Source organism: Leptinotarsa decemlineata, unplaced genomic scaffold (assembly GCF_025532065.1).
Source record: "Leptinotarsa decemlineata unplaced genomic scaffold, Ldec_3_MD MMD2_tig00001064_RagTag_RagTag, whole genome shotgun sequence".
NCBI classification, from domain to species: Eukaryota; Metazoa; Arthropoda; class Insecta; order Coleoptera; family Chrysomelidae; genus Leptinotarsa; species Leptinotarsa decemlineata.
Genome location: NW_027412558.1, coordinates 14,753,921 through 14,773,993, shown reverse-complemented (window position 1 = coordinate 14,773,993; position 20,073 = coordinate 14,753,921). Strand labels below are relative to the sequence as shown.

The 20,073-nt window shown below is 35.7% G+C and overlaps 1 protein-coding gene across 11 annotated transcripts in view; it reads left to right on the top strand.

The window, feature by feature from the left end:
• heph (polypyrimidine tract-binding protein 1 heph) overlaps positions 1 to 20,073 on the top strand; it is an 862,450-nt gene that overhangs the window by 768,292 nt on the left and 74,085 nt on the right. The gene's annotated exons all lie outside the window — the stretch shown is intronic.

Genomic DNA, 20,073 nt, shown 5'->3' with positions numbered 1-20,073 from the left:
GTGACCTAGTGAATAAATACTTGTGTTTTTAAATAGTTTATCTTGTGAAAAAGAAGGCTGAAAAGTTACCCTTTTCTGAACTTTGAAGGGCCGTAACTTTGTAAATAGGGGAGAGCGCTGCTTTTTTCTTTCGGATTCGTAATCTACGTATCAAAATACGTAACTACACTCAAACATTTTTTCAAAATCGCCGGGTGCCCTTAAAACGAATATTTACCAAAAAAAATTGCACTTAGTCAAATGGAAAAAAACCTTTTTTTAACAATAATTAAAATCTATGCGAGCTATTTTCATAAAATATTACGATATTTTGTAAGTATTGAAGTTAATTTATCAGTATATTTCAGAAACTGGTAGTTTAAAATGGAAGAGGTGTTGCCAAAGTGCTGAAATAAACCAAATAAAAGTGAAATAATTTTCAAAGTTTTTGTTAACACCGAAAATTACTCAAAATTATACTGTGTTGAAACAATTGTAATATCAAATCACAAAACATCAAAATAAAACAGGTATTTCGGAACAAACTCATTTTCTTGTCCAAAATAATTCGCCAAAATAATCAAGAAAATCAATGAGTTGGTTCCAAAACACCAATTTTATTTTGATGTTTTGTGATTTGATATTATTGAATATTAAGTTCTTGTTACAATACAGAATAATTTTGAGTAATTTTCGGTGTTAACAAAAAATAAAAATAACTTTGCACCAAAAATTTTGAAAATTATTTTACTTTTCAAAAAAATTGATCGTGGTTAACACCATTGTTGTGTTATTTGTAATATGGCATGCTTTATAAATAAACGGTCGTATACAGGATGATGTCTATTAATCGTTTTAGCAATTTTTTTTTGTAGTCCCCATTTTAAAAAATGGGTAAAAAATAAAACTCCCCGTAGATAGCCATGACTTCAAATCAAGATGCTGGAAAATTTTTTTGAATAATATTTCTCGAGATTTTTCAAAATAAGAGTACTTTACTCTTGTCTCAAAATCAAATATTTTAAGGCTCCTCGTATATTACGTGTGTTTTACTATATTTTGTTGGTGCATGTTCAGTTTTAGGGGATGCACAAACTTTTATCTAGAATATTTTATTGTCGAAAAACGCTCAATAAATAAGTTTCCCATATGGTGCATACTTTGGGGATGACACTGTTTATATTTTTTTTCAAATGCATCGACCACTGAGGTGATAAGCCATTTTATGAGCAATTATATTACAAGATTGATGTTTTCAATGGGCCTCCGTTTAACTCGCATGCCTAAAGTAACTTGAAACACATGGTGTTGAAAAGGGAAAAGTGCGAGTAAGACGACAGGGGTAGGAAAAGGTGTAGATTTCGTTATAGTCTCCTAGTTCTACAAAATTTTCTGAAACTCTGGAAACAGCCCTGAAATACTAGATAAATGAACAATTCGTTTAATTTTCGGACGAGATCGGACATCGGTTGGACATCGGCATTTAGTGCCGGCCGCTGGTAATGCATTTTTTGGTACATTTTGTCGATTTCCTCATAATGAGACTCTGCTGTGATGGTTTGGTCCGGTTGCTGAAACTTGGAGTGAATCACACTAGCACCATACCACTATACAGTAACCATGTTTTTTGGTGGGTTTTCACCTTTGGAAAGTGCCTCGATGGCTCATCCGTGTCCAAGCACTGTCCTGAACGTCTCATGTTGTCGTAAAGGGTGTACTTTTTATCAAACGTAACGTACCGATCCAAAAAAGATCGTTTTATTTGCGCAAAAGCAAAGAAGAACAGACATCATATATTTATAAGCTGAGAAAAGGCAAAAAATTTGAATTTGAAAAAAAAAATGAACAGCGTACAGAGCAGCAATATAGAGTATACCAAGGCATAAATATTTTTCACATATAGTCAGTAGGCATACTTGAAGACTGGCTATAAATCTAATCATTCAAAGGAACAAATCGTTCAGGCCAGTTTCAACTCACTACACTGTGAAGAATCCTGCACTGACACCTGTCGGATACAACCCAACGCCCTTCGTGGTATCAGCCAGGAGAGTAGTTGTTTTCTAATAGGTGTCAGTCAATTTACCTACAATGTAGAGAGTTGAGACTGGCCTGAACGAATGGATCCTTCAGATGATTATATTTATAGCCAGTCTTCAAGTATGCCCACTGACTACATGCGAAAATTTTTTCCTTATACGAGAAATTGGTCAAATTTCGGATATGCGGTTGGTTACCTCGTTCACATGCAGATGGGGCGATAACAAACCTGTTGTTTGTTGTCCGCTTCAGCCTAGTTCGAGGAATGATACTCTGAAAGAATTCGATTTTTTCAATTATCGGAAATCATCGACTTTATGTTGATTATAGACACTACCTTGTACTAACGAGTGGCCAAACGACCCGAAACCGGCCTGAAAGTGTGTTCCAATAATTGAAAATCTATTACGACAGTTGTATCGCCAACAGCATATGCAGGAATAACTTCAGTAAAGGATCCTGCACTGACCCCTGTCGGATATAATCCAACGCCCCTCGTGGTATTAGCTAGGGGAGTAGTTGTTTTCTGATAGGTGTCAGTCCATCAACCTACAGTGTAGGGAGTTGAGACTGGCTCGAACGAATTGTTCCTTTAGATGATTTGGCATGTATATTTATTGAGATATGGAGCTTCAAAAACACATGACATTAAAACGGACAAAACTTTTGAAATAACCTAATATTTCGTGAACTTGGATCGTCACCCAATGACATGTTAGTCATTCATGGAATATCAGCTACGATATAAAATTCCATTCATTGCAATACAGATATTGATATATATATATATATATATATATATATATATATATATATATATATATATATATATATATATATATTAATATAACTACATGAATCATGTAATTCAATTTGTGTAAATGATATGATTTGAGTTCAAGAAATTCCACTTCAAAAATATACAAAAGTCTGTAAACTTTGATAGGAAAAGAGAAAATACGATAAGCAGAAACTCATCTTTCATTGTTCCAATTCATTTCTGACTGAACACCTTCTGATGCAACATCTTAGCTTCAAAACTAATGATATAGTGGGAGCGTTTTTGGTCCCTTGGGAGCTGTCTGACTTATCCATTTAGTCCAAGTCTCCAGAAAACACTGCAGCCTCTTGGGCTTATTGCGTTTATTTTCCCATCTTCTCATGACACCCATTCCATCAGGCTCGTCAGCTAGTTTGTACAGGTTCCGTGTTGGATGTTCGTCATTTTCTTCTGTACGTAATTTTGTACGTCCATGTATTGCCTGCCTCCTGTGATTCAGTGCCTCACATTCGCATAAGATGTGTAGAACTGTTTCTATCCCTTCGTTGTATAATCTGCAGCTGAGGTCTCCGTTGTACAGCCCCATTTTATTCAGGTGCCCGTTAAGCGAGCAATGACCGGGTAGTATCCCTATAATTATTCTGAGCCGATCCCTACTATATTGAAGTAGATCTTCGGTTCTTTTCTCGGACGGTTCCCTAATGAACGTTCTACTGTGTTTGTTGCCAGGTACTTTTGTCCAGTACTCTGTGTGCTTCTTATTGGTCCATGACCTAATCTGGTTTCGTACCAATGATTTTGGTACCTGGAGCTGGTTCAGGACCTATATATGAAGTTGATGATCCGCGTCTAGCGCATTCATCAGCTTTATCATTACCTGTGATTCCTGAATGCCCCGGCACCCAGTACAAAGTTAATTTGTTCCTGTTTGCAAGTTCATTCAGTTCTTCATGGCATTCCCAGACCAGTTTTGATGTCATTAGACTACCTTAAATATACCTTGTGTCCATTATGTTAGGTTTTAGATAATGTAGCTTTTTTGTCTATCTTTCACCATCTACCAAACCATAATTCTTTTAGATAACTTGCATGAAAATGTATCTGTTAATATCACACAGAAACGAGCGTGAATAATAAATTATGTAAATGGTAACGTTTGCCCCAATAAAATTATTCACAACTTCTCAAGTTGCACTTTTACTATGCGTATCGTCCTGTGTCGCGCGAAAGGTTATATCCATTTCCAATTCAAACAAACGGAATTAGCTATTCAAAAAACTTTGGGCATATAACAAAAAAGTTTTCTATTCCCCGAGTAGTCTACAAATGCATTACAAACTTCTACGTGTCAAAGTTCGAGTTTTCAACACAAACAGCGTAAAAAGGGTATTCATACATTAGCGTATGAATGGATCCATTTGGCAGGACGCCTCGAAAATTATTCATAACATTTCAGAGAGTAGAAAGACATATTGAAGTTGGGAAGTCGTTCACGTGTACGGGGAATAATCGAATAAATTTAACAACGAGCTATTTATTCTCGATGGCTTTCTGACAATTCGCATGTCGAAAAGTTAGCTGTGTCCCGTAATTAATACAAGTGAAGTGACACACTACTTTTATGTTTTGAGCTTACAAATTGAAATTCAACACTTTGATTTCATCTCTTCTTGGATCTTTCGGAACATATTTTGTATCATTGAACTGTTATTGATTTTATTGTTAATTTTTATAGTTCATAACCTACCCCCATGCCAATATTTCATATTGGCTTGGGGGTAGGTCCAATTTGAGCAATTTAAAATATCGTAAATGTTATGCAAATTTGATTTTCCATCACCTTGAAAATTCACTTTTAATTTTCGTTCCAACAGAGAAATGATTATAAGAACTCCTCTTCAATCGATTGAGAGATTTGTATTTCGATAGCATATAAACAATACGGATTTACTGATATATTCCGGATAACAATACATGAAACCTGTATGATACATTTGCCTACTCGATATACCTCATCGAATATATTATACCAGATCCGATTATAATACCAGTTCATTTGATGGCTAACATGTTACAAAGATATCGATTTGCAGATTAACGGTTACAGGAAATTCTATTTGAATCGGAGCTAACTGATTATTTATTGAAACAGTGATATGTATTCCGTAATCTCAATATCAAAGCATTCGACTAATCTGAAAATGAACATCCTATAAATTTATTATTATTATTCACATGTAAGTAATTATTCATGCATACAAAACTGCTGAATTCGTTAACATTTTTCTTCAGAAAGGAAAAGCTGCATACTTTGCATAATGACATAATCACCATTATCCACTATTAGTACAAACACTAAAAATAACCTTAATTTTGAAGTAGCAAAGTGACGGATCTGGGAGACAAAGGAGATAAGTACCCCACATGCCTTCTAGTTCAAATACTTATCAAAATATCGCATATTATGTTCTTCAATCGAATCCAACTCTGAACAGCGAATATGATTTCAATTGGACATATATTAGTAAGTTCTTATTTTCATTATGAATTAGCAGTTCGCCCCGCGTGATAACAAAACTTGGCAAATATTTACAGAGACATTGAAAAAGTAAAAAAAATTAATTGCATTGAATAATCAACTTTTATGGATGTATCAAAAACAATGTTTTTGACCTCCATTCTACAAAGCTGCCACTATGCAAGAAACAGCTATCAAATATACATTTTTTATATTGTAGCAATAAGAATATCTGTAATGGGTCGACATATGATCTCAGATAAACGGGTGTCATCTATTAGGAAGATTATAGAACTGAAGATACAATTCCACTGGGGCAATATCAAGCGAATTAAGTGTTGATGTTGCTGAAATTGTTCCACAAAGCTGCTAAAAGTTTATGTTTGTTTCGGTAACAAAAGTTGCTTATTGATATATGTTGCTGGTTTCCATTTTCAAACGATATATTTCCTAGGAAAATTGGAAAATGAAGCACAACCTGTGCAGGGGAAATGGCTGACGCAACTCAAGTAATAACAAAAAATGTTATCGCCTATCGAATCATAAAAATGCCGTTTATATTTACAAATGATAGTGTTTGCGAATTGTATGAGTGAGAATCCCCTGTTAACATAAATCGCAATGTCTTAAGCAATCGTTCTATTATCTACAAGTTATGGCTTTTTTCTAAATTCATGGAGCAATTTAACATAATAAGCCATTCGATATCGGTGACATAGATTCTCAAAAAGTTCGTTATTTGTTTTTTCCCCATTCAGATCACCTCTTTTATGACGCCAACTAACTGCATGTCACCATATTTCAGTTTTTCTTCAAGACTGGGCCTACAGTATTCATATTTTCCTTTACATTTATTTGATAATACTTAATATACGTATGCAGCCGTTTTTGGAGCTATTTTTTGATATCAATCATAGAAAGATTAGCTAGTATAAACACACTAAGTTGCATTCAACCACTGTAATCACTTCAATTAAAACAATAAGTTTACATATGTTGTCAAAAGTTTCTTGCATAGAGCAATGAAAGAAGAAAAGCAACAAAACTGGCTTTAATATTGCTCCAGTGGTTAACAAGCTATGTGCACAAAGTCATCGATAATTGTCTCTCAGATACCTTTACCTCGTGTATCTCTGGTATCTATACAGTTTCCAACCCTCTTCTATTCTATATCAACGACCTTCTGCAAGAGACCAGAAAATCAATACGTTGATTTCTTAGTTGATGAAGATCTAAGTTCTAAGCTATGATGAAGATCTAAGCTAAGCAAACTTAGGCATCAGTTTTCTCTTAGTGGCATAATCGGACAATAATCTTAGGACAGACCTTCGCTTCGTCAATTAATTTGTTCGGTGTTAAATTTGATATCAAAATTTTTCGGCATATTCACATTACTGGAATTGCAAAGGCAATTTCTCAGAAACTTGAAATACTATGTCGAATTAGGAAGCAACTCAGCTAATTTTAGAGCTTCATATATTTCTTATTAGTCGTTTTTGGAAAATTGCTCGTATATATGGAGCTTCTCTTCTAAGGATACGCAGCATACATTTAAGAGCTCAAACATCACAAGCAACTATAATATACTGGAACATCGGAGAAATGTTTAAGAATTATCTTTCTTCAATAGATAATTTCAAGGTGGATATTGGACTGACCAGATCTACTTGAGATTTCACCTCGAACGATACCTTCTTAGAAATTATTCAATTTGAAGAATGGTGTACTCGCGGAATAAACGTTCCTTGAGGATTTTTCCACAGTGTTTGTGCTTTTCCAAAAAAGAAAATTTTTCCAATTATGACAATATATATACAACTCACCTGCCGAGTCAGTCATCAGATTTGCATTTTGAGGTGAAATACTTTACAATCGGTCGGTTGGTCGGTAGCCAGGCGGTTCGACGTGGGTGCTTCATTCACTCACTTGAATTGACTGCCGTGTTGGTCGTTGGTTCAAGCCCTAGTCTGAACGATCGATTTTCACTTGCTATCGTCCAACCCGTGTTAGGAATCACACGTTGAAAGGTAAGACCTCGTTAATCCTTAGCTTGCAAAATTTCGACTTCTAAGGGATGTCGTTCGTAGGGGTGCGACAGCAGGTTAATGGAAAAATAGATTTTAAACATACAGACGGAATAGCTGAATAATTTATCGCAGCTATATTGCTTTACTTTAACTGCATATTGGCCGTAATATTTGTCAGATGAGTATGCTGCCGCAGAAATTATAATTTAAATTACATTTGTCAGATAATTTTCTTTTTCTAAGGAAGTGGATATAATCGAATTGTTCCAAACAGAACTGGCTGGTATCTCAATCGCCACAAAAGAAATAACCAAGAAAAGAATTTCTGGCAAAAACATTACAATCTGCACTGATAGCAGACAAGCACTATTAGCCTTGAACAGACACCGTGTTACTTCAGGGCTAGCACTAGAGTGCCACGAAGATTTAGCCAAAGCCTCGATAGATAATAACATTATCCTGAGGTGGGTTAAAGGGCACAACAGGAGTAAAGGTAATCGCATTGCCGACTCTTTAGCCAAGGAAGCGGCTGGACTAAGAATTTTAGGACCAAGTGGCACCCACGGCCTGATGACTTCGACAATTGCGGAACTAGTCAAAAGTTACACCCATGCTCAATCTCTAAAGAGATGGGATGAAATCAAAGGATGTAATCTTGCCAGGATCACCTTGGGCGACCCTGGGAAGCTGGCGCCGAAGAAATATCTGGCGATGACCAGGAAAAATCTACGCCTTACAGTAGGATTTCTGACTGGCCACTGTCAGCTAAGGAAACACCTACATAATATGGGGCTAGTGGACACACCTCTATGCAGGATGTGTGAACAGGAAGATGAGACTGTCAGGCATGTCCTGTGCGAGTGCCCGGAGTTATCGTCAATAAGAGAGTGTGTGTTCGGCGAGTCTTGGCCTACACCTGCCGATATAAAGGAGATGTCTCCCAGCGACCTGTCCACCTTCCTGGAAAGGACAGGATGGACGACGACCTAGGAGGACAACTCCTCGGGAGGATGTACAATGGGTCACATGTGGCCTAAGTGCGTGGGCTTACACTCACCCTCCCTACTCTACAGATACAGATAATCGAATTGTGGCAAATATAAAATATTCAAGCTTCAGCATGGGTGTTTGAATAGAGATTACGTGGGGATTGTGAAAATTTAAAAAATCAAGTAAGTTACTGTAACTTTGCAAACATGTCTCGTAGTACACTTTTTTTCAAATTGAAATTTATTCGTAAAATTTCAAATAGATAAGTATATAAATTCAACAGCTTCTAAATCAGTTATATGTAACATATTCCACAGTTTGCTTGGTCTGTTATTTTATTTCCTGAAAAGAATGCGGAGTAACCACAAAATTGTAATTCTTCCTTGATTCTTTAATTCCAATGTTTGATCGTTTGAAAAAAATGCGGGATAACCTTTAAACTGTAATTCTTTCTTGATTCTTCAGTTATAATGTATCTGTCCGTTTGAACTATCGAATAATTCTTCTCCGTCTCAGCAAGTATCCTCCTAGTCTGACGCGATCGCAAGAATAACGTGGGCCAAACAAAAACGCTAATGCCCATCCGAGCTAACGAACATCCATTTATCAGCGTCACGCGCCGCAGACACCGGCACTCCAAAGAGTCTTACTACGGTAGTGGTAATCATTTTTACCTCTGTAATGTCGTAATAAATTTCCTTACTCTCTGACGTGACTGACTGACGTCGACAAATTATTTGGCGAGGCAGAGCTTTCCGTAAGAAATGCTTTTAACCGGGAGCGATATGGGTATGCGGGATTCCTTTATTCCGGCTTTTCTATCGAGAAAATGTGTACATATACATGTGTATGTGTGTAATCCGCGGAATTCCTGAGAATCGTCAAAAAGTGGAACAGATGTAAATGAGAGAAAATAGCTCGCGGGAACGAGTGGTTTCCTAGTCGGAAAAGGGTATGTTTTTGTACTGTTTTTTAGTGCGGGTCGTTAGTATGATGTCAAATATAGAATCTATTCTCAAAATCGGTGTCCACGTGACTCTCGAAGAATATGATAATAGGGGTAGGAAATGAAAAAGATGAAAATTCCTCAGAAAATAAGAGAATTTGTATCCAACCGTAAGAACAAAAGAAAAAGTAAAAAGAACAGTATGATATCAAGAACAGTGCCACAGTATATACAAAGAAATTGAAATACACAATATATTTTTTTTGAGCTTTAGAAAGGTTAATTGATTTCTACATGATGCGATTAGTTGAATCTATTTAGTGTAAGAAGATATTTTTTTATCTTTCGTTTGAAGCTTCTAAATGGCCTCTGGTGGAATATATAATTTTCAAATTTACATACCTCGTTTCCGAATTTGCGAAATATGTGTTTTGAAACGAAGACAGGCCCAAGTTTTTTGTAACTTCTTTCAAGGGAAGTTCTGTTCCATCTATTACAATATTCATGAGGCCAGAACAACGAATTCTTGCCGCTCTTCTACCAAAAAGCATGATATTAAATTTAGATGCCTCAACAGTTAGGCAATATTTAGTTGACAAGGATAATAACGTATCGAGATTGTTATTATTTGCCATAGGCCCTCGTACATGGAATTCTCGTCGAATTCCATGTACAGCTGAGTATTTTCAGCATAACAATGCATAGTTGCAAATTGCAGTGACAGATGAAATTGAGATATATATGAAACAAACAAGAGAGAGCTCAATATGGAACCTTGAGGAACGCCGTTTTTAATTTGTATAAATCGGATTTTTCGTTATTATACACAACTCTTTGAAAAAGATTGCAAAGGTAACTTTTTAGTAGTGCTACAGCATGGATTAATAACCCTTGGTAGCCCAAAATAGCAAAGAGGAGTTCATGGTGTACGCGATCAAACGCCTTATGGAAAAAACTTCGAAACCACTAAGTTATTTCTGTTTGTGAGGTTGTAGTCAATTTTAGGATGCCAGGGAGTGAGAAAGAAACTCTTTGTTATTGCGTTAAGCTTTCGAAAATGTTAACTTCTTTCTTCAGGACTTATATCATGAGTTTGAGAGAGGCTAGTTCCTCCATAACAATCAAATTTTATCGGTTATCTTATGCAGACAAACAGTGTAGAAACATTTAAATGTCAATTGAAATCTTTAAAAACTTAATTGTACCGTACAGAATGGTTCAATTATGAAAAGTAAAATTTTTTCTAATTGAACAATGTGGATTCTATTATTAATCAAATTAACGCCGTAAAGCTTGTTTTTGGCATTCTCCAATATTATTTTCATTATTTTAATTTATATATTCGATATTTCATTTATTGGTTCATTTTCATTTCAGGTCCCAATATAATTTGTTTGCTTCACAGATCAGCGTTCTAACATTTTTCATTCTTATACTCGTTGGTTTTTCAATTTTACTATTTTTTCCTGTTTCAATTAACTAGTCCAAATATTTCGATCCGATACTTTTTAGTTTATTCAATAATGACCACATTTCATTCACTTTTGGTTTATTTGTTCGTCCATGAATTTCAAATATGTAAACGCCTTTTTTTGACAATTGAAGTTCGAACTTGTAACGTTCTCTATCCAAGTGTATAACCAAAAAAAAATGACAACCCTTCCCAGTATTTGAGAATCTCATAGGGGAAATACCCATAGAAATTGTTGCTCTCTCCCTTTCTCCTCTCGTTGGTTAATATGTTCGCAGCTTCTTTGAACTTCCTCTTGAACCAGTGTTTCTCTTTATGGATGATCTCAGCTTGGGACCACTTGATGTTATGTTGATGAGTCGAAACGTGGTTGCTACTCCCGATTTGCTAACTCCGAACTCCATGAGTATGTCTGTTATTAGAACACACTGAAAGTAATGTAAAAAATGGAACACAACTGGCATTTTTCAACTATTACCTCCCGTGCTATGAACACTTAAGGATACACCAGCATAAAATCCGCCCCGTCGAAAATTTGAATAAATATCTCGGAGGAATCCGGATGCCTGTGAATAGCAGAAAGTCGAAGAGATAATATATGTGGATCGTGCGGTAAAGGATGCGTGCATCAAGGTTTCAATGGAAGTGAACGCGCTCACAAAGAGCCAACAGCCATCGACTTGTAGCGGTGAAGAAGTTGAAGGGCCTGATGGAAGCCACTTGAAATAGAAACTGGTTGCCGTGCGAGTGAGCTCGGAAGTAGATGTAGCATAAGGAGTAGCCGATTGAGAATTCGATTATTCTCAACGAAACAGGAATCATTCTGGAAACGGGGTTGCTATTGTGATTGGCTGTAGGGTTAACATCGTGGAAGAAAATTTTACCACTTTTCTTGCCATCGAGATCATTAGACCAGAATAGTCATTTTTAGTTTTTTTGCATCAAAAACCTATGTCATATTCTAAACACATTATAGTTTAATGAATAGCGATGACCTGATATCAGGATGTTGAAAGATTTGAAAATTAATGTCGGCTGTCGATTGATAACTGGCCATGATTCATAAGAAAGTGAACGATACAATGTTTGAAATGCGACCTATTTATTGATCTATTCCTAGTCTGTCAAAATAATTCAAAAGTCTTGTAGCATGTAGATACCAATACCATCAATTTATAGAAAAGTTCGTTATTATCTTTTCGTTCTTCAAGGTGCTGAGTTACACCAAACTTTTGTGGTCTATAAAATCGGATGGTACATGGTACATATGTTGCCTTTGAAATTAGTTTCAGTGGCTTGTGCAATTTGACCAACATAGTTTTTACTGCAGTCCTCACAACGTAATTCATACATTCGAATTCCAATTCTTGTCCAGAATGGTTTGTTTTAGTACAATACGTTTTTTTCTCATTTGAATAATGCCTCATATTGATATTTTCATGGTATAATGGACATGGCTAACCTAATGTGGGCAATTTTTGTTTTTTTGGGGGTAAAGATTATCTTTCCTACACTTTTATAAAATAAAAATAGAGTGTGATAATATCTGTTACTGGGATGATATCCATTTTTTTCCATAATAAGTTCTTTGAAGTTTGGTAGATGTGTGGGAGGAAAAAGGCAAATAATTGTTTTTTTACATTTTTTAATTTTAGTCTGTGGTCAAATGAGTTTGTGCACATAGGGGCGTGCTCGCCATCACGTAACAACAGGTTACATCTGCAATGAATTCCAAGGATTCCAAATGATTAAGTTTCCAACATGTCCTTGCATAGTGAAAAATTTCTATATCTTTTAACTTCGGGATCTTCTGGTTGCATTTCAAGAAATGGTTTGAGAATGTCGAATCATTTTTATCTAGTGTGAAGGACCTAATTACACCGGACACATGAGCTAATAAACTCTTTGTATACTTTATTTTTGGCATTTAAAAGGAAATTAGATAACCTATCATGCGGTCTGAATGACACTTTTGTGTGTGATTTTTCACGAAAATAAGTTATAGTTACAAATTTCTTGATTTCTGATTGTTTGATCTGGGGGTATATTGAGGCTTTGTTTTCTGACTAACTTCTGAATTGTGTCTGCGTTGAAACCATTTTTATGTCCTATCTGTATAATTTTTTTAATTTCCCTTTCTAGATTGTTAGCACGTAAAAGTATAACTTTGAATTGTTATATTCAAAAAGATTCATTGCCAAAATCCAGAAAATTTACTCATTCAATGTTTCTACTGTAGTTTTTCAGGCCACTGACTACTGAAATAAGTCACTACAAGTGAAAAATGTTGCGCCTACAGACAACTCTAAAATGCATTTCTACGATATTTTGCAAAAGAAATTTAATTTTACGACAATGGTATTGAATCCAAATAATACATAATGGATATTCTCATTCTCATTCGCTGTCGATTTCATTCAATTCATCTTTACGGAAATGATTCCCATCTTGTATTCCTATATTTTTCCGAACTGTTGGGTGGCAATTACTACTTCGACATCCGAAGAAACGGTTTACGAGAAATGCCAGATTTGTTTCGGATTCCATCCTCTTTAATGCCGTTATGTCGTTTTCCGTTCGGCTTTGAATCATCTCTTCTCTCGTCCCTCTTCTATCTTCGACTTTTCTTTTAATAAGGTGATCCATCTGGATCGTCAGAAAGCTTAGCCAAAAAACGAGATAAAGGATACGAAAGAGGGTAGGGTGGATAGTTGAAAGGACGACGTAATTGGGATTTTTGCAAATAGTTACACCGGTTTAAAACGGGGAGAAAAATCGTCTTCGATTGTTCGGTCCTAATGGCGCGTTTTGTCAAATTGATTCGAATGATGGGATTTTTTAAGAACCTTTAAACTCCCCTTTTTTCTGACTGGGAAAGTTTGCTGACCGACAGCTACTTTTTAATTTGAAGAAGGGTTTATAATCGTGTTTTTTTAATCATTAACTATATGGAATATACGAGGTATGTTCAGAAAATAACGGGAATTTTTAAATTGAACGGGATCGGAGAGTTCGATTGTCAGTTTTTATTATGTTGACATAGTTTTCAACTGTATTCAGTGTTTACTTTTTGTCTATGGTAGCCGCCACAACCAAATGAATGAAAGAATGTATATCAAATTGTGCGTAAAAATGAAATGAAATATAAAAAAGTGTTTGATATGTTAATAAAGTCTATAGTGAGTCTGAGTAAAACATTCATTTGTTTCATGCCATTTTATGTTCTGTTGGTCTTCAATCTTTTTTTTTGTAGAATATTGATGTATCTCATATGTATCTAACACGTCTGATTATTTTTGAATTCAGTTATAGTTTCAACATAAAAGAATAATTTAATTAAATTGGAAACGATAATTTGATCCTGTTACCCAATAAACCTTTTTAATTAATAAATTAATCCTCCATTGCAAATGAAATTAAAATCTTTTTGGAATTGTGTGAAACTGTTTCCTCTAATTCAAGATTCTAAGGGTAACAAATCCGTCGTGGGGGCATTATAACATATCTCTTCATATTATTTCCTGGGAAAAATTAAAGGGTGGAGAGTTTTCAAACAGACACTCTGTACATAAAATAAAAAAACTTTCGTTGTCTAATATGATGTAAATTGATTTGAAATCCCTGAAGGAATCTGTATAAAATTGAAAAGATTAGTCTTCGGGTGATAACTGGACTTATTCCTCTGAGATCTGACTATTTATAAGTCATCGAGTGTTTTCACCTATCCCATCTTCCGTCTCTCCGCGTCATCGATTTTAGCGGGAGCTGACCGTTTGGCGGTAGTTAGTCGTGTTCCGCTTGATTAGATGTTTTCATATGTTGCGTATATCTGCGCTAGCTTAGCTAAATGCGTTGTTGGACAACATATATGCGGCTTCTTTGAATTTTCTCCCAAACCACTGTTCTTCCTTGTGGATGCTTTCAGCTTGAGCCCACTTGATGTTATGTTGATGAGCCCAATACTATTCCGTAGCTGCCTCTCGAAAACCAGGCCACCAACCGCGGACTGCGATTCCAAGAATAGCATTCACCGTATACCCTGTGAGTGCGGTGAATCATACATCAGAGAAACTAAGAGGCCATTGAAAGTTCGCATTGCTGAGCATAAGAAACACACACAGCGAGGAGAAACTAGCAAATCAGGAATAGCAGAACGTGTTTGGGCTCATCAACATAACATCAAGTGGACTCAAGTTGAAATCATCCACAAGGAGGAACACTGGTTTAGGAGAAAATTCAAAGAAGTCGCATATATGTTGTCCAACAACACATTCAGCCAAGCTAGCGTAGATATATGCAACATATGGAAACCTCTAATCAAGCGGAACACGATCAACTCCCGCCAAACGGTCAGCTCCCGCTAAAACCGATCAAGTCCAGTTATCACCCGAAGACGATTGTGGATACTAACAATCGAAACGTCGTGAAGTAACTTGGCTTGGAATCTTTTAATTTTCATTTCTTGTTAATAATTTTTAATTTTCATTTTTTGTTAATAGTTCAATTTTAATTGTTACTTGTATTTTATTTAAATGTAATTTCAGTGTATTTTCGTTTAATATAATTTTTCAGCTAATCTTTTTAATTTTTTACAGATTCATTCAGGAATTTCAAATCAATTTATATCACATTAGACAATGGATGTCCGAACTAATGAAATGCAAAAAATATATTTTCTCAAAGTTACTTCAGGTGGCGGAAAATGTGTAATTCACATAGAATAGAATTTTCAGATACGGCTACAACTTTTCGCTAAGGATGCACGAACGGAAAGTGTTTACAAGAAAGTTTTAGGGATTTTAAATTGTCTTAGTGTGAATTGGAAAATACATTTACGTAGTTTGATGGAAGTTCCGCCGAGCTTCTTTTTTTAATAAACAAGAAATTCCTTAAGAAAACTGTGTTTGGAGAGAGCGTCAACTTCGTTCTTATGAACTTTTTCATTGTTGTTCTAGATGGAATGAATTTAAAATTGAAGTAGTTCGAAAAGAAGTGTGCCATATTTTGCCACTCCCTAGAGGTATTCGGTTGAAGGCTTAAAAACGCGCGAGGAAGTTTTTCAAAATCCTCGGGAGACAATCATGAACTTTTTAGTAAGGATTAGTAAGATTACATCAATAATTGTTGTAATGGTGTTCGCCGTTATATAGGTAATGGTGTAATGCACATGGACTCGATGATGGTTTCGGACACTTGAAAGCATGCTCTTTCACGTGAACTTCTTCGAACTTGCGAAAAAAAAGTTTTACTGCCTTTTTTGGTAATCGTATGTTCGAACCATTCGCTGAAAAAATTTAAGGTACACGTACAGCAGACTCTTCAATTTCTACGATGCTAATTCGAGAACTATTTAAATTAAATTCTTGTCAAACTCAGCATATTCCGTTACACAATTTTCTAACCAGAACTTGCAGAAGATTAATTTTCGTTATACCGCACCCTACTCATATTTTCCATTAACCGCTTCGAACTCTTCATCGAAAACCTTTTGATTCTTTTTAAAATCGTCACTCGCATTCATTTCAATTTATTGAAATTAATAATTCGCGATGAAATTCTCACGAGAATTACTGAAAGAAAATATTTGGGGTGACAAGATAGAAAACCCAGAAAAGAAAAGGTTACTTTGGAAAAGGTTACTTTGATCGGCTGTATTGTAGCCTTATCACAGACTCGATAACTCCGCCACACTACAACGAGAATGAACATCGCAGATTAAAGGAATGATGTCACAGATACCCAGATGATATCAAAACCTTATACCCCACTGAAGGCGTGTACATACTAGTAATAAATACACTGCGAAACTCACTCGTACACTATATACCTTTTTTCGGCGAACACCACTATGAAAAACGATTTGTTGAAGATTTTCTATTTATATAGGAACTAGTTTGGTTCAAGATCAGTCAAAATCGTAGAAAAAAATCTATTTAAAATCTGTTTCTCCTTTAATCAGCTACGAACGACAACCCTCAGAAGTCGAAACTTGTGCGAGCTAAGGATTAAAATTGCTACTTGGGCAATTCTCAGCGAAGACTCAGGATTATTAAAATGACCCGAAATGAAACTTGAAACCTGTCCTTTGACACAAATTGGGCGTCTCATTAAAATGAAGCTACTCATTGAGATTAAGCCTCTAAGTAATGATTTTAAAAACTGGGTCCATCTTGAGCGTTGGACTGGGACAACGTAGCATTCAATGTGTAGGGCATTATGACCATTTTATTATACATATATTATTACTGAACAACAGTGATTAGATGCGCTGATCAGTAATATTTTTCATAAACATATCATTGAAACATATTTGGAGTTAGGGTTAGGTTAGGTTCAAAGTAACTGGGTCTATTCGACCCTCCACTGCAACTTGCAAAGGTTTATTGTGACTCACATCTATTCACACTCGGCCAAATAAACCCAGCTTCCCAACGAAGTCGATTAATTTGTATGATGAATAGTCTTTCAGGTCAGATGGTAAGAATACGACTCTGCCGAACTCTAAAAACCTGATTTGGTCCCAAGCAGTCCCACAAAGTATATGCTCTGCTGTTTCATCATTTTCCAAATAGAGGCGACACACACTGACTTTCGACACTCCGAGTCTCTGCATATGATGATTCATATGACAGTGGCCTGTAAGAAGGCCTGTTGGACATCGTAGTTCATCTCTACTGTAGTCCAACAACTGTTTGGTATCAAGTTTCAAAGGGTGAATAAACGCCTTGGAGTGAGCCAATCCTGGAAGATTCTGCCAGAAGTCCATAAATCTTCTTGCCATTTAAGAGTTCAATCTTTTTTTGGCAAAGCCTAAAGCGATGCCAATGACAGGTTCTGGTCCGATGAAGCTGCTTGCAGCACCCTCTTTTGCAAGGGAGTCAGCAACCTCATTGCCTTCCAAACGAGTATGGCCAGGAATCCAGACCAGAGGCAATATGTCTTGCTACCAAGAAGAGTCGTTTTTGGCAATTTGCTACCAATTTAGACTTTGCTAGGTAGGAGCCAAGAGCTTCTAATACCGCTTGACTGTCCGAGAATATTTTTATTAACTTGTGTATGAGGTTGGATTCTTCCAATCAATCCGCACACAATTCAATAGTGCGAATTTGAGCTTGAAATACAGTCGCATAGGTTCTTAGGCAGGTTGATATCTCTGTCCTGGATCTGCGACTGAAAACACATGCACCAGAACCGGAAGGTATTTTTAGTCCATCTGTGAACCAACAACTATCTGCTCTTAATATTTCCTTCTCCCTACTCGGGAACAGTACTCAATTAAGGCAGTTCGTAGTTGACAGAATGCTGTGACTTCCAGTGTCAACCAACAGTCTATTGCACTCTGCGTTAAATTGATTTGTTCAATTGGCAATGTGCACAAGTGTATATACAGTCCACTTAGCCTCTCTCTCCAGAAAAATGTGAAGAGGAGATAATGTTAGAACTAGGGCGCTATCATCCTTTTTGAAGGATTGTCCAAACAACTAACTGCTAGCAATGCATTTTTTGCACTCACCAAATCTACAGACTTGACGCCTGCGCAATTTATCAGCTACCTATTTCAGAAGTTTTTGAATAGTGAAAAATTGGGCAGCTACCTCTATTATTTGTGAAGTCGATTTTCTCTTGAAATCTTTCGAAATGAGAAATGGCCTCCAGGAAGGGTGAATGTACTGATTTTTGTTTTTCCATTAAAAGGACATGTACTTGTTTGATTCATATAAAACAGGTGGACGTCCTACCTTAGGTTTATTTCGTACATATCTGACAATCGTGAAATTTGTTCTCAATACGACCTACTGTTGATTGCAAATTTGGAGGATGGTTTGGGTGAATGAAGTAGTAATATAATTTATCCGTTTATCCATTATTCTTCCGAAGTACTAAATGAATTTTTCATGAGCCATGAAGAATATATTGCTATTGAGGTTACTATACATCCTCAAATTATCAATAATAATGGTCATATATTATTAACATCTATAATTTACCATTACGTAACTTATTTTATTTCCATTCCGCCTCGGTAAGGTGACTCTAAACGTAATTGCAAAAAGTTATCCCATGCTCTCGATAGCGAAATGCATCATCATTACATTCGCAATAGAGATCCAAATATTATTTCCTTCTCATCACTATCATTTTGAAGTTCTCGTTCGAACCGGAATCGTGTATACCGTGAACGTGTCTTCTCGCTAACAACAATAGACAATGGAAAGCATGTAATGATGATGGGGTAATTGAACCTATAAACTAGAAACGTCATTACTTGCTGGATCTAATGACTGGCGACGTTCGGTATTTGACTGCGTTAAGAATTGTTATGATCGCCGTTTGCCTCAGGAAAATTAAATCAAAAAGCTGCTATGAGAAAATGAAAAATGTTTGTAATGGAGAAGCTTTTACACTTGAAAACAGAACAAACTTTTAATTTACTTTAATAAAATTGAATATATTTTTCTCAGAGAAAAATGTTTTGCTTGGCAGTGTTCAATAATTTCGTTCTATTCTCTTATAGGAAAGTCGTTACATTTTCAGATTTCTTCGAGTGTCAGAAAAGATTTAAGGAATATAAAGTATGCCGAAGTTATTCATTAATTTTTCAGTCCCTTTGTATACTACAACGTATTCTATGATATTTCTTTAGTGACGTTCTGCCACTTGATCAAGATCTTTAGATGAGATGGTGCTGCGCCATTGGAATTAGTCAAGTAAAATAGAATAAATATAGTTATTTATTTTATATTTATTGACACTAATTATGAATGCATAGTCATAGGAGATATGACTCGTAATTTTTTGGATTTTTTTGAGTATAATAGAAAGTGAGACTTTTCTGAGACTTTTCAAATAATTGAAATTAATCATTATTATTAATAATTTCATCATTTACAAAACAAAGATACATTTTCTGTGAAAATTAAGAAAAACATTTATGAAACACTTTAAAAAATGTATTTTGTGTAATACACTATTTCGATATCTCGCTCGTTAGACAAAAAAAACTATTCCTAAGTGATTGTCTAAATACTCATTCAAAAATAGAATCCACAGCTTTAAAATTCCTATACATCCATGACAATAATATTTTCCTTGAAACCTCCTCATTTCCTTGGAGGGATTGTTTTGGGTTTGGAAATGTAGCTGAGGCTTTGCACTGAGAGGTCGATCTCTACTCGATTTCTGATGTTGTTTTATTTGAGAAAATATTTGATTACAACCACGATATTTGCTTACAAATGAACTGTTTGATTTGTGTTTACCGCACCGAGTATTATAGACTTAGGGCCACTTCGGTTGAAAGTTGTGTGAAGTGTTAAATGC